Genomic DNA, 15,105 nt, shown 5'->3' with positions numbered 1-15,105 from the left:
CACACTTCTTCGCGACAGTGGCGTAGTTATTCTTGTTCCCGCCTTCGCCGAAGCTGAACGTGTTGAAGATCTCGAGGCTTCCCCGCCCGCTACGCTCAGCAGGAGTGCCGTCTTGCGCGACTCTGTTCGAGGCTTGTTGGTTGGTTGTGCTGCGGTCAGAAAAAATTCGACCCTTGCTTGAATATCGGCCAGTTCTTGGCAATTTCCCCGACCGAGCTCAGCGAGCCTGGCGGCTTCAGGAAATCCTTCGGGTTGGACTTGTAGCGTAATCTTAAAGGGAAGCTGAAGCGATTTTCGAATTCATTAAGATGCTCACGTATGGATGTGAGAAACTTAAAAATCATGCGGGTGAAATTTTTTTGCAGATTCATCGCTTAGGAGCGACGTAATCGCCGTTTAAAATTGCGCGATAGCTCCGCCCCCCGCTGTCCGCCGAGCACTGCTGATGACCCTGACGATGCGAGCCGACACCGGAAACCGTGGGGTGGTGACGTAAACGTTGGTGTTCCGTCGCCTCGCAGCCTCCGCGACCGCGCTTGTTTCTGCGTGCGTGCCATCGTAAGCTGCTTCGATCTGCCGTGTGTTCCTGTATTTGTGCGTTTTTATGTTTGTGGTGACGTACAGAAACGTGTGCAGCATCTAGTGAAGCGGTGGACCACCATGCCGGCGTTCTGCGCAGCCTTCGGCTGCACTAACACCAGCGGCCGCGACGATGTGGTCTTTCATTATTTCCCACAAAATAAGAAGCTTTCCTCGAGGTGGGTCGCTGCTGTGAAGCGATGGGATTTCAAGCCCTCAAAGACTACAGTGCTATGCTCTGACCACTTTCGTGATGAAGACTATAACCAGAGCCTGTCGATAATGCGTTCATTGGGCCTGTCAACAAAGTCAGCCCGACTGAAAGCCGGCGCAATACCGTCTGTCTTCGTGCACAGGAGCTCTTCACCGCCACCGAAGCCAGCTTTCGCGAAAAGGAGGGAGCTCGAGGTAAGAATTTGTGTATTAACTCTATGAGAACTTGACTGCGCGAACCGGTGTTCTGTGTAGTGTATGGCGCGTAATTTCGTGGATGCAAGACTTTCGGTAGTAGTGAGATGAACGGCGCTGGAATGAGAACGTCAGTACGGCAGCAAACTGCAGCTTACAAAATAAGTGCTTAGCTGTTATGCTTGAAGGCATGCATCATGGATCTCGTACAGCATTACTCATATCAGAGCTCGGCCTTAAATTTTTTGGCTGAATAAAAATCTTAAACTGCTACTAATACTGCAAGAGGTGGAGCGACGCGAAGTGCGCCTCACAACCGGAGACTGCGCGCCGCGCGTGAGCAGAGAACTTCGTTCGGTGAGCACGTGAAAAGACGTTATATGCAGACTCTTTACTCAATTATGTTGGAGCTCAGATACTCTAGGATTCATGCGTAGCCCTCAGTGGCGAGAACATAGGAAGTAGTACGCGGCACATTTTTCTTCGTGCTCGGAGCGCCGAGAAAACTGTTTGCAGATGTTTCTGGTATACGGGCGCGCGGCGTTTCGTTTTCAATTTGGTTTCGCCTGGGACCTCGCTGATAGCCGCCTAGTCAGCGCCCAATGTGCGCAGTCATGGCGCTTGCAGTCCCGCCCCAAAGCGTACACTTTTTTTTAGTGATCTACGTCGGACGCGCCCGCTGGCGCAGTGTTAGCGCGTGAAGTTGACTGTCCGGATGTGAGTTTTTAAAGAGAACATTTTGCTTGGCTATAGTATTTGCAGGAGGTGCTCCAAATCTGCAAATACAACATAATATGAAAATAAAAATTTAATTAAGATATGCAGTGTAGGGAGCTAATGGAACCCTTCTGCCTATTGCTAGTGTATGCCATATCCCCCAGTATAGCCCCAGGGATAAAATTAATACAAGGTTAGTTAGCCGTTTTTTAAAATAAATTTTGGACCTTTTAAAGAAACACTTGGTATATAATAAATGATCTCACTTTGCATGGAGCTCGCCAATAAACAAAATGGTTTATGAAATAAACCAGAAGATTTTACTCATACTGAAGCACAATTTTGTTCTGTTTGCAACAATAACATCATATGGCTTATGCCTTTCAGGTTCTTGGCGAACTGCTGCAAGATCTAGACTGCAGACGAGACGATAGTGCAAATCAAGAGTGCATGGAAAATGACACCACACCTGGAGGCTGCACACCAGACAGTCAAGAATGCACACCAAACAGCAATGCAAATCAGGACTGTGCAACAAGTCGAATGCCACTGGCAGATGCTGCTGAGGACCCTGCATCTAACTTTTCTAAAAGTGATGACAAGGCTGACAAGTCTGTTCAAGTTCTAATGCAGCCAATACCAGTAAAGTGCTCTAAAGCGTCACAAGCAAACTTGAAAAAAAGAGTGGTGTCCAAAGCAATGCAGACGAAGCCTTGTGGTGTTTCTATAGGTATGTTCTCATTAATTTGGCATGCCTTTTCAATTATGTCCTAGGCATATGCTTTCTTTGAGTACAGAAAACAAATATGCACAGTGTTGAGAGAACTGTTGGGCTCATATCATACACAACAAACATTTTAATTTCAGTAAAAACAGCTTGAGGACAGTACTGCTTGAATGAAACAAATGTCATTCAGTTTTAATAACTGCTGCATGTACCTCAATGCTTTTCAGGTATTCAGGTTGGTGCCTCCATGATCAGCACAGCCAGCCAAGTTATTGTGTGCACCACCCTGCGTGAAGAAGGCTGGGATGACCATGATGATGATGAGCTGTGTGACGATGGCAGTGGTGACTCATTCAGCCGTGATGATGACTACTGCCCCTTGGATGACTGGGATCATGGGTATGTTATATTACTGCTGTTAAAGAATGCCAATATTTCAGAGCCAAAAATCAGAGTACCTGCAGTAGTTTTGCATGTTTTTGTTTTTGTTTGCGGTGTGTAACTTAGCTGAAAGATTGCTATGTCTTCCAGGAGTATCGAGTCTGATGAAGAAAACTGCAGTGAGGACTGTGATCAGGACTGCAACGACAACACTGAGAAGGAGAAAATTATCTTAGTCGAAGAGAAGCATCTTGGGGTGCTCTTCAATTTGTGCCGCAAGTGTTTTGCACCTTGCACAAGCCATGTGGACTGCAAAGGCACTCTCTACCTTGTGCGTACAGTCTGTAAATCAGGCCACATTTTTTGTGGCAAAATCAAGACTGCATTCAACAGCTGCCTGTCATAAACCTACGGCTTTCCTCAGCAATATTGTTCAGTGGGTGCAACCCAACCGCTACACTTAGAGTGCTTTCTCTTATTGGTGTGCAAGTTTTTGGAGAAAGGACCTTTTTTAACATCCAACGTTCTCACCTCTGGCCTGCCATTGAGAGAATAAGCAAATTTCTTATAACATTGTTTTAAGTAATTGACTGCAAGTGCTTATTGCTCCTGGAATTTTTGTTTTAAGGTATGGAAAAAAGAACAGGAAGTGTTGCTTGCATGTGTAACTGAGCAAGGTGTCAAACTTGCTGGTGATGGCCGGGCCGATTCACCTGGATTCAGCGCAAAGTTTGACACTTACTCCTTGATGGATCTTGAGCGCAACAAAATATTACATTTTGAGCTTGTGCAGGTTTGTTTCAACTTCAGCATGTTTTTTATAGCATGCTGTTTATGTAACTAGCAGCGCAAGAAGACAGTTCTGTGCAGCAAATGGTCACTTCACTGAGTATGTGCAATTATAATATATAAATACGAGTACTGAATCTTTTCACATTTTACAGTCCAATGAAGTTGGTGGAAGTAGCTACATGGAGCTGGAAGGGCTTAAAAGTGGTCTTGAATTTCTCCACGATCACCAGGTTCAGATAGCAGCTATTGTGACGGACCGGCACGCACAAATAAAATGTTTTCTTCGAAAGGAGAAGGCGGACATCATGCATGAATTCGATGTATGGCATGTCGTGAAAGGTATCGTGCAGGCTATTTTTTGATGGATCAGAATACGTTAACTTCTGTTATATATCTTTGCAAGGAATGTGTGCTTCACTTTTCTTTTAATATTTCTGTCAGGTGTTCGCAAGAAGTTGCTTGCTGCGGCCAAAAGGGACGACTGTAAAGAGCTCACCGCATGGACGCAGGCTGTCGGCAACCACCTCTACTGGTCAGCTGCCTCAAGCGAGGGCCACAAATAACTAATTGTTCCAAAGTGGAAGTCTCTTCTAAATCATATAAGAGACATTCACAGCCACGAAGATCAGCTCTTCCCATTCTGCCTCCATGAAGACATTGAACCAAGGGAGTGGCTGAGTGCAGGTACGCTGCCTATTTGATAGAAAGGTGAAATACATCAGTGCAAAGTTTTTCAGCTGTGCCAAACAGTGGCACACTATACTCTTGGAGAGCTTTCTGGGGCTCTACAGTAAAGGCTGGCAAGAAAGGGAAGGAGATGGCACTTTGTTCCTGTGCCTTGGTGTGTGGTCTTCCCCAGCACCAGCAAATCCTCATCCTCTTTCCAGCTTCCCCGTTAAGCCCTGCACCCATAAGCCGTACAATGAACTGCTACCCTCAGCATAGGGACAGAGATCATCCATTGCTTTGCCTTTTGCTGCAGAGGCACAAAAAGCTGTCCAGGAGTATGGTGTACTGTGACTGACCATCTAGGAAAGTTTTGTAACTTGTTTTCAGTTGAAGTCCTATTTTGGGCTGTGATGAATAATCTGATGTTTTCTCTGGTCACTTTTTATGTCATTGCATCTCCTGTAGCATGCATAGTTATTTTTTTCAAATCTCAGAAGTAGCAACTTGAACTACAGCTCCGTTTCTAGCCACACAGTCACTCTAACGACAAGTAGTATAAATTGAGCCGATATATTGCTTTGCTTGGTACTCGAAAATGTAATGTTACTACCCTGAGTGGAATAATACAAGAACAGGAACTGCTTGCTTATGACGAGTTGTACATTTTGTAATAAGAAAGCTGGTGCTTCTGTACCTCTTCATTCAGAGTCCAAGGCTTTCCAGAAGCTGAAGGAAGTAGCAACTTCCAAGGTCCTCCTAAGAGACTTACCACAGCTGGCAACAAAGTTCCAAACCTATGGTTTAGAAGCTTTTCACAGCGTTCTGCTCCACTTTGCACCTAAGTTGTGCCAGTACCCCTTCGAAGGCATGGTGGCAAGGTAAGTATTGAGTTTTATAGTTATATCTTGACAAAATATTTAAACCAAGCTGATGCGTATTTTGGTGCAGAAAATTTCTTCTGGGAGATTAGTATGTAAGCAAAATAAGAAATTAAAAGCATACTAATGCCACAGTGAGCATTGAACATTTTTTTACACATTCATGGAGGACATACTTTTATGAAATGGCAGCTTAGTATGAGTTAAGCCACGGTCTAAGCATTGTGCAACACGCAGTGGTTTATGTTATTACTAACGTTTTAACTTTCCATATTGTATTCTGCATCTTATGGGTGCACAAAATTGTTCTTGCATGTCCTCTGCAATTGTTCTCTGCAATAAAATAGCTCTGCATGACAAATGCAATGAGTTATGTAACTGTTTCCAGGACTCGACTAGCAGCCATGCATTACAATGAAAACGGTGAAAGAAGGCAGGCATGCACACAGGATGGCAAAGACAGGTAGCCACAGGAGGGAATCCTGTTGCCTGTCTTGTAAAGGAGCAGCCCACGCATGGTAAGCTAATGTACTGCACTTTATTTGCGCAGATAACATCGTTTTGTTACATCCTCATGGAGGCTATGTCAAGAGACTGCTAGAGCTGGTTATGTCCGAGGCTCCAACTGTGTTGCGGACAAGAAGGACGACAAATGTGGAGATTCCGCCACCTCTCAGCAGCCGCTTTCTGAAGACACCAAAAGAAGAAAAAGCAGGGTTGAACAAGTAGTTAATTGAACATGGTTTTGTGGCAGAACCTGGAAGACGTAGACAGCTGTGTAAATATGCTTGTAATTATGTATGTATGCATGTATGTGTGTATGCATGTATGTGCTAGTAGTAACTATGTTTTACTATGAGTGTGTATGGCAACATAGCAAAATGATATGAAATAAAAGGTATTCAATTGTGTGCTTCACATTCACACTTCTTTGTGTCAGACATTTACTACATGCATCAAAGTTGTGACGGGTGCACACACTCACTCTAGATTAACTTGAAAAATGTTTGAACCCTGTGTAGACTCCATTTTCAGACGGATATTTCTTGCGGATAGCATCCAGGACACAACTTGGCAGAATACGCCTATTGTGCTTTCCCATTCTTTTCCATAGGAGATATGCGAATTGCCGATATGCAGCATATCTCAACTGCCTATGGAAGTGAAAGTAAATTACATTATTGTACATATACTCTCTTAGCTACACCTGCTTTCTCACCTGTTTGTGGAGTTCTTGTCTCCTTTTGCAGATAGAATGGTTCCTCGTTGTGCAAGAGCCACTTCAAGCACAGTCCTGTTGAGACAAGCATCTTTGAATTTTTTGTGCTTGTAATGCATTGTGGATTCTTCTGCTTTCTGGCAATCTCATTAACTTCCTGGCAGCAGCAGCAATCTTCCTCCTTTTCCATTGCAATGCAGCGGTCGCAGGAACACCTGTTTTGGAAGTACAGTGTTTACAATGGCATCAGTCAACTGCCAGGGATACATTTATTATAGCACATGTAGTCGTAAAAAATTGCCGAATGCAGCATGGCTTCATACATTAATAATATATAATTGTGCGCCACGTGTGCTACGCCAGCCTTGCGATTCGCCTGCTCGGTTGCAACACAAGGCCATCGAGTTAGCGAAAAAAATCACTTGTCGCTTGATCTGAGAACAGCACGACAAAGGCGGCCGCAAACGGATGAAGATATTCCTACAAGGGCTTGCAGTATGAAGCAACTCGCCGAAACAAGGATTTTAATTTACTGCCAGATCCCATCTTGGCACGTAGAACGGAAGGCGCACGTTTGTCACCTCGACGAGTTCTGCCGCAAAGCGCCGCGAACTTCTGTTTTACGCGTGTGTCATGAATCGAGCCGGCACGCAGCGACCATGAAGCGATGCCAGCATAAAATTTTCGAGAAAAAAGAGCCTGATAACTTCTTGCGCATGTCAATGGTCTGTGTGGATTACAAGGATATTTGCGGCAGCACCGACAAGCGGCAAGACAACAATGCCGACGATCGCATTCCGCTTACGTTGCATTTGGAAAGTTTCGTGGAGCAGTGCTATACTACATACTACATTTGCTCGCTTCAAAATTAATTCATTGTATCTCTTAAAGTAGTTTGGCTAGAAAACTATGCTTACCAAAGGATATTTCCAACACGTGGAGATGCTGACGCCTCGCTTTCGTCCAAGCCAGAAGCACCGCTTGCGCCAGCATCGTTGCTTCCTTGGAGCGGTTTGCTTTTTGCGATTGGTTCGTACATGTAGGGGATAACGCCAAGATCCTCCTGGTAATTTTCTATGCGTTCCATCGTGATATAAGCATCAAACCAACAGCCACGAACCACCGCGCGCCGCGCTTCATGTGCTACATCGGCGGCGGCCGAGCCGGGCTCAACGAGCCAACGCCAGTGTTTACGTCACGAGGCGCCCAACCAATCACAGGCGGAACCGAGGCGCGCGAGCTGGCCCGAGGCTGCTGCTGCACTTTTCGCTAAAATAAAATAGGTTTGCGCTTTCCTTTGCCTAATTTCGATGAGAAATTCGAATTTTGAGCGTGGAAAACTGTAAAGTGCATCTGTTCACTCAATTTTTCTGGGAAACCTTTCAGCATCCCTTTAAGTTCGCCAGGATTGTACGTCGGTGCATGGTCATCCCACTTCTGACACGATGTATCGTTGCGAGCTGCAGACGAGACCAGAGGCCCCAAGCAAAGGGAGCAGAAGAACCGCCCTTTTATTGAACAGCCCCGTCTATATATACACCGAAGTGGGAGAGGAGGGTGTGTGCCCTCACCAACAATACACAAGACTGATATCGCGTACGTCACACGGGTCGTAGATACGAGGCCTGTGCTGCACCAGATTCGATACACAGGACGTGCTGCTCCAAATGAAGAGGGAAGTCATCACCCCCGCCCCCCGTTCTGGAATCCGGCAGACAGGGCTATTTTGACCCTCGACCGGAAAGGGGCATTTGACAGCTTTAAACATAACAAAATTCTGGACAATTTGAACGCCACCATTTGCCGCGAGAAAATATTCAGATATATACCAAACTTTTTACACAATAGGAAAGCTTATATCAAACTTCGCACTGAAAAATTCGCACCCATCGAGATAGCAACCCGAGGGACGCCTCAAGGAGCAGTCATCTCTCCCTGCTTATTAACGTGGCGCTCATGGGCCTCTTCGAGGGGCTCAATGCCATGGATTGCGTATGCCACGCCCTCTACGCAGGCGACATTACTTTCTGTCGTCCCGGGGCAGCGTGGAACAGATGAAGGGGGCCCTCCCAGAGGCCGCTTCGGTAGTGATTACGCTCGGGAGTGTGGTTTAGAATGCGCCCCGAAGAAATCAGGACTCCGACACATTAAAGAGGATAAAAAACTAGGTAAAACATGCAAATTTACGTTAGCGGCACTCAGATATCAGTGGTGGAGACGCTTCGGGTATTTGATTACAAATAAATAACCGGGGCCTTGCAAAAATTAAGTCCACCTGGGAACAAATTAGTAGGACGATTGGCAGGATATCCGGTAAGCATGGTGGACTTCTCGAAAAAGAAACCGTTCGCCTGGTTCAGGCGTTCGTCAGTCGCGTGGTGTATGCGGCGCCCTACCTCAAGCTAAGGAAGAGTGACTGCGCGAACTTCGACGCGACGATTCGGACGGCAGTTAAAAAGGCGCTAGGACTCCCTGCCAAAGCGCCTACTGAGGACCTGCTCCAACTTGATGTCCACAACTCGGTGGAAGAGCTGTTTGAGGCCCACAGAACAAGCCAAATTGGCAGGCTGTCGGTGACCAGCGCTGGCAGACAAGTCCTCCGAAACCTCAATCTTGTGCTTACCCACCACCCAACGCAGAGTCGCAATCCCGGAGGCATGGAAAGATACTTTGCCTGTTAAGCCGCTCCCCGAAAATATGAATTGGGAGTATAAGCAGGGGAGGCATGAAGCCAGGGCAAAATTTATCCAAAATTACTACGGGAATAAGACGGGCATATACTACGTGGATGCAGCGGGTCCAACCGAGGAGGGCATCTGCACCATTGCAGTGGTGCACGAGGGAAAGCAGGTGAACGGGCTTTCGATAAAAAGTAGCGACGCGCTAATCTTGGAGGAACTGGCGATTGCACTGGCCACCACCCACTCCGACGCAGCGTATACATAATGTCGGACTCGCAGCAGGCCTGCCGAAATTCCGTGCGGCGTAGGATAGCGCCACTCGCCCGCAGAATACCATTGGCATTTGAGAGCAATTCGCATTCGGCTATGAGTAAAAAACAGATGGTATTGGTTCCCGTTCAGCAGGGGGCTGAGGGGGACTGGCCGCTCAAGCCGCTGCCCGAGCGTTCCTTCCCCTGGTTCCTTTCAATCCCCCGGTTGTGCCGCGGCAATCATACCGATTCTCGCTAATCTCTTACGCGGATATTACAAAACATTTGCGCCTCTGCAGGAGGGAACTCCAGGGACCCGCCAAGGGTCACGACAGAACTGAGGAGTGCCGCTTTAGACGGCTCAAAATCGGGTCTTTCTTAAATCCCTCAGTACTAAAACACGTGGACCCGACATTCACGGGCAGGTGCAAATTCTGCGGGCAGTATGCTGACCTATACCACATGGTGTGGGCCTGCCAGTACAATACACATATAGATGTTATAAGTCAGCCAACTAGGGAGGGCTGGGAGGCGTCCCTGTCCAGCTCGGACCTGGAGGCCCAGCGTGCCCTGGTCCAGAGAGCACGGGCAGCGGCAACGGACAATGGCGTCTCGGAATATGGACAGCCACCCATCTCAACGACCATCTCCCTTTTCCATTTTTGTACAGCGGTGTTGTTGTTGTTGTTCTCCTCTTGAGTACAGCGGTGCAATGTTTGGTTTCTTCTCCTCCTCCTCCTCTGTTTGGCTGCTGTTATCGACCATCACAGGCTCCGACACAGCGGCTAGGCGCTTCTTGTGTCCGCATTCTGGCGTCTCTGCTTGGCAAGCCGTTCTTCATGCTCTTCGGGCGTCTCAGCTGCTCGCTTGGCTTTCCTCAGCTCGTTCTCCGTCTGCCTGCCCGCCCGCTACCGAGCGACGACTTCGGGATCCGGCAAGCTCATCTTCGGCTGCCTATACCGCGGTTTACCGGCGGCCGAAGATTCCTCCTCTTTGTTTTCCATGATGAGCGTCTGACGACTGAGCGCATCGCCTTCCGTATACAGTGCCGTGCGCATGCGCACTGCGCACTTGTGGCGTGACTGAAAAGCCGACGCCGGCGGATGCGGCTGTGCGCCTGTGACGTCACACGCGGCGCCGGCGGTGGCTCAGGCGATCGGCGCAGTTGTCGCGCGGAGCAGCTGTGACGTCCCGCACTGCGCACCTTTGACCCTGTTACCTCCCCTCCCCCCCCTACTCAGACATACTCGATCATTACAAGGGTCAGCGGAAACTCTCCCGAGCCCCACACAACAGGCTTACCAAAGAGGAGGCGGTAGACTGGCGCAGACTACAAAACGGTACCTATCCGGTCCTGCACAGGCAACCCAAGATTTTCCCTACACAATATGTGGATGAATGGCCAAGCTGTCAGGGTGAACCTACACTAGAGCATGTCAAATGGACCTACCCTAAGGCAGACTTCGACCCTATAATAGACCACCCGAGGGTGACGCAGTGGGAGCACCTGCTGGTCTGCCAGGGTGAGGCAGCGCAACGATTTCTCGTACGCCGAGCAACGATCGAAGCAGTCAGGTGCGGCATCCTGGACCAAGGTTCGACCACGGCGCCCAGTGACCCATAAGTGTCAAGAACACTTTAAATTTGTCAGAAATAAAGTTTTCTTTCATCATCCATCCGTCCTGTAGCGAAACCGATTGCCGTGGCGACGGTGTGCTTGCGACATGCACTTTCAGGCAGCGGCGAAATCGCTGCGGGTAGGCCAGTTTAGCTTTCGCTACAAAAGGCTTTATTCGTTCAGTGCGATATGGAGGTGTCGACACACCAAGCAAAACACGAATAGGGCGTGTACATGGCACTGGCACGAGCTTATTATTGTGTTGACTTCTGCCCACAAAGATCCTACACTCTGCGATCTGCACTGAAAGTGTAAAATTTATTGTGTGCTTTAACGTACCGAAGAAACACATAGGCTAAGAGAAGCCGTAGCGGAGTGTGTGGATGGCTTTGAACCACCTGGAGTTTTTGAAGTGGTTGATATCGCGGAACGCACGGGCGCCTCTCGGGAGTCGGCACTCCGTTAGTCTTGAACGCACAGCCGGGCAAGTGGTCACGCATCTCCGCCCGTCGGTGACAATCGGGAACATGTCGCCGAACGCAGTCGTTGCCTCCCTGCAATCTGCAGCTAACACTCATCTTAGTCTCCCCTGGGGCAAAGTAGGTAGAGCGATACGCACACTGCATCCTCTCCCTTATGTGCTGCGCACTCTCCACGGCCCACAAAGCGACGTGTGGCCACAGGTCCCAAAAGGAGCGCCTTCATTTCAGTGCGTTCATTGCAGCGCACCATTGACAGATTGTCTCACTATTGACAGATTGTCCGACAGATTGTCCCAAAAAGATGGTGTCGCAACGGTCGCCGTCAAGCCACCTAAGCGGCAAGTACGACGACCCCATGCGCACAAAAGATAGCAGAAGTAGCCACCTCCCTCTACCCTTCTCCATTTTGCTTCCGACGCGCCATTTGCTCGTACGGGATAACTGGTGGACCTCCAGATGGTCCAATTTTCCCAACAACATTCGTACCAAAGTTGTGACGCAACCTTTTGTTGTACAGCGCTGTGGATGGTGTCACATGTTTTCTCGTTACATGTGGCTTATATGAGCTAGTAAAGTTACAGGCTAGCTTGAGACAGGGATTCGAACCGAAGACATATGCACCTTCAATTCTATGCCTTCCCAGATTCTTTACCTCTTCCCTCAAGACGCGGTTGAGGAGTCCGCCGAGATTTGAGACATTTACTCGCAATTTTGTTTCCTCAAAAGCAAATTTCCATACCAAAATTGTGTCACAGCCGTTCGTTCGTCCTACAGCGTTCCGGGTGGCGTCATAAGAGTTCTCTTTACCCATAGCATAGAAGTTTGCGGGTATACGGTGGCCGCAGGTGGCAAAGTACGAAGTTAATTGGAGCGATCTGGTGAGGCCTTTTCCCTGCAGTGGGCGTAGTCAGGATGATGTTGATGATGGCTTCTGCTAGTCAAGTTTGAGGCTAATTCTCGACTGGCATACGAACCGACTGTCCGAGTGTTCCACTCGGACATTTGTGGATTCAGAGTCTGTGGAATCAGCTTTCAGAGACACGTCTTCGTTTCATCCAGCAGTGCGCGCGACTTGCGTCGAAGTCGAACGCTCAGGATGACACACTAATGCTTTCGCCTTCGCAGCACGTAAGCAGCTTTAAGTTCCGCCTATTTTTTTTGTTTTCGATTCCTGAGCTTAGCGGATCAACCTGTACAGCGTATCGAACGATAAGCAAATGAATGCGAAACTTTGTTTTCTTATGCAATGCTTACAGTTCTGAACCAAGTATACATCGGCTTTAAATCGTCGTCGCGAACGCTACGAATGAACGTTGGACCGATGTGTTATTCTGATTACTACTCCATGTTACGTTATCTGGAATCGAAGTATTACTAATTACTGAGCGCAGTCGAAATGGTGGACCAAGGACAGGCTAACAAAATACCACAGCAATGAACTTGCTCAATGCAGTTTATTTTGGCGCGGACTCCTGATGGTAAACTACTGAGAGACGGAAAGAGTGAAGACTGTATCGCGCATGTCACCAATAAACTACACTGTCCGGCTGACAGTTTTTGGAGGCCAGAATAATTATTATATAAAAGCGGTGTTCAGAAACACGATATAAACAGTTCGTGCAGCTATATTTACCAAAATTAATGTTACCTGAACTGATTTGCTTACAATTATTTAAAAACATCGCCAGAACGTTTCAAATGTGAACAAAGAACACACTAAGGTGCACACGAATTGTGAGAATGTGTGCTTTCCCTGGCTGTTGTTGAACCCCACTAAAAAGATGAACGGACTGCGCGGCAGCCGTATTCAAAAGTGTTGTGCGCTGTAATTTACTTGCTGAGATGCCTGAAGGATTCAGCTTTAAGGGGGAATGAGTTTGGTTTCAACAAGAACCACGGGGTAAGAAGTAGCTTTCTTGTTACACCGTGACGAAAACCAAATGATGCGGATATGATCGACTGAACTAATACAAAAATTTTTTTTTTTGAGGAAAGGAAATGAGGCAGTAATTCTCTGTCTTCCTTTCTTTCCTTCTTTCTTTCTCTCTTTCTTTCTTTCTCTCTTTCTTTCTTTCTTCCTTTCTTTCTTTCTTTCTCTCTTTCTTTCTTTCTTTCTTTCTTCCTGTCTTTCTTGCTTTCTTTCTTTCGTTCTTCCTTTATTTCTTTCTTTCTCTCTTTCTTTCTTTCCTTTCTTCCTTTCTTTCTTTCTTTGTTCCTTCCTTCCTTTCTTTCTTTCTCTCTGTTTTTCCTTCTTTCCTTCCTTCCTTCCTACCTTCTTTCCTTCGGTCTTTCTTTCCATTTTCAGGAAATGAGGAGATTGAGGTAAAAGGCGCAAGCAAGCGGCTTGTCAGCGCTCAACCCCTCTAGACATATTTATTTATTTTTGTTATTGATACCCTCAGGGCCAAAGGCATTTCAGAGGGGAGTGGTTACAAATTACAGAAAGAGAACTAAAAATGGCTGAGGCTTAGCTTAGGTTAAGCCTAGTCAGATGCGAAGCATATTGTCGCCGAGTTGCATATCGAGCGCGCCGCTTGGCTAGACGTTCTTCACGCTCTTCATCAGTCTCTGTAGCACGCCGCAACTTTTGCTTCTCATTCCAACGAGCAGCCCTGTCTCCAGGAGGCATCTCTATCCCGTGTACGCCTAGCAGAGGCAGGAGCACCCCCTTGTATACCGCCGCTCCAGCATCACGTGTTCACTACAGCGCACCTAGCGGCAGAAGCAGGAAACACATTGGTCGCGACGCCTCGCGCGACGGCGCGAGCTGGGCCCCCGTTTTATGCGAAGCATATTGCTAGAGCTACCACTCACGCCGTCGGCGTGGGACCCCTAGACGTCACACCACGTGACACCGTGACATCACACCACGTGCCACCGTGACGTCACACCACGTGACGCCGTGACGTCACACCACGTGACATCGGATGAGAGAGGCGTCCTCCACCTCGCGCCGTCGGACCCCAAGCCGTCACGCCACGTGACACCGTGACGTCGTCGTGACGATGCCAGCGCACAGACGCCGGAATGTCCTCGAGCGGCATTCCCGCGCATTTCGAACGCGCGTTCACACTCGGTGTAGGTGAAACGCTCGCTCCACCGGGCAGGCAGACGCGGCTTCCGTGGCAGTCCAGGCGCTCACCCAACGCGCGTCTCGAGGTTAGTCGGCGTTCCGCTGTAGCCATGCCGTTGTCTTCCCCCACGACGAAGGCTTCTAGTGGTTGTATTAAAATGACCAAGTATGCAACCAAGGAAAGCCATGTATTACCAAGCCTAGCCACCAATATGCTTCGCATCTGACTAGGCTTAACCTTAGCTAAGCCTCAGCCATAATTTTTTCATCTGCTGTGACGTCACGCATCACGTGGTATGACATGGAGGTCACGAAAGGTCAATGGTAACGACACCGCCGCGCTCGAGGAGCTGGGTTGGGCTATTTTAGTATGCTTCGCATAAAAACAAAAATTCAACATACAAGCGTCATGTTCCTGGTTTTACAATTCAGTAAAAGAAGTAAGCATAATATGTAAGTGCAAGATAAGAGAACAAACAAAGGAAACTAAAGTAAACAAAGGAAATGAAGAATGATAAGTACATTTGTTGCGAGCCTTAGGATACAATGTTAGCTAAATTGTTACGGAAGCGCAGGATGTCTTGAATGCAGGCTGTCGATCCGGGAAGGTGGCAGTTTAGACAAGTGGAG

The 15,105-nt window shown here is 47.9% G+C and overlaps 2 pseudogenes; one reads left to right on the top strand and one right to left on the bottom strand.

The window, feature by feature from the left end:
* The first annotated feature begins 660 nt into the window (after positions 1-660).
* On the top strand, positions 661-5,880 carry LOC149369791 (uncharacterized; annotated as a pseudogene).
* A 262-nt stretch (positions 5,881-6,142) lies between these two features.
* LOC149369790 (P2X purinoceptor 7-like) lies at positions 6,143-7,457 on the bottom strand (annotated as a pseudogene).
* Positions 7,458-15,105: the final 7,648 nt, after the last annotated feature.

Source organism: Amblyomma mixtum, chromosome 1 (genome assembly GCF_055824585.1).
Source record: "Amblyomma mixtum isolate Tamu chromosome 1, ASM5582458v1, whole genome shotgun sequence".
Lineage (NCBI taxonomy): Eukaryota > Metazoa > Arthropoda > Arachnida > Ixodida > Ixodidae > Amblyomma > Amblyomma mixtum.
The sequence above is the reverse complement of the archived record's forward strand: the minus strand, read 5'-3'. Positions and strand labels throughout refer to the sequence as shown.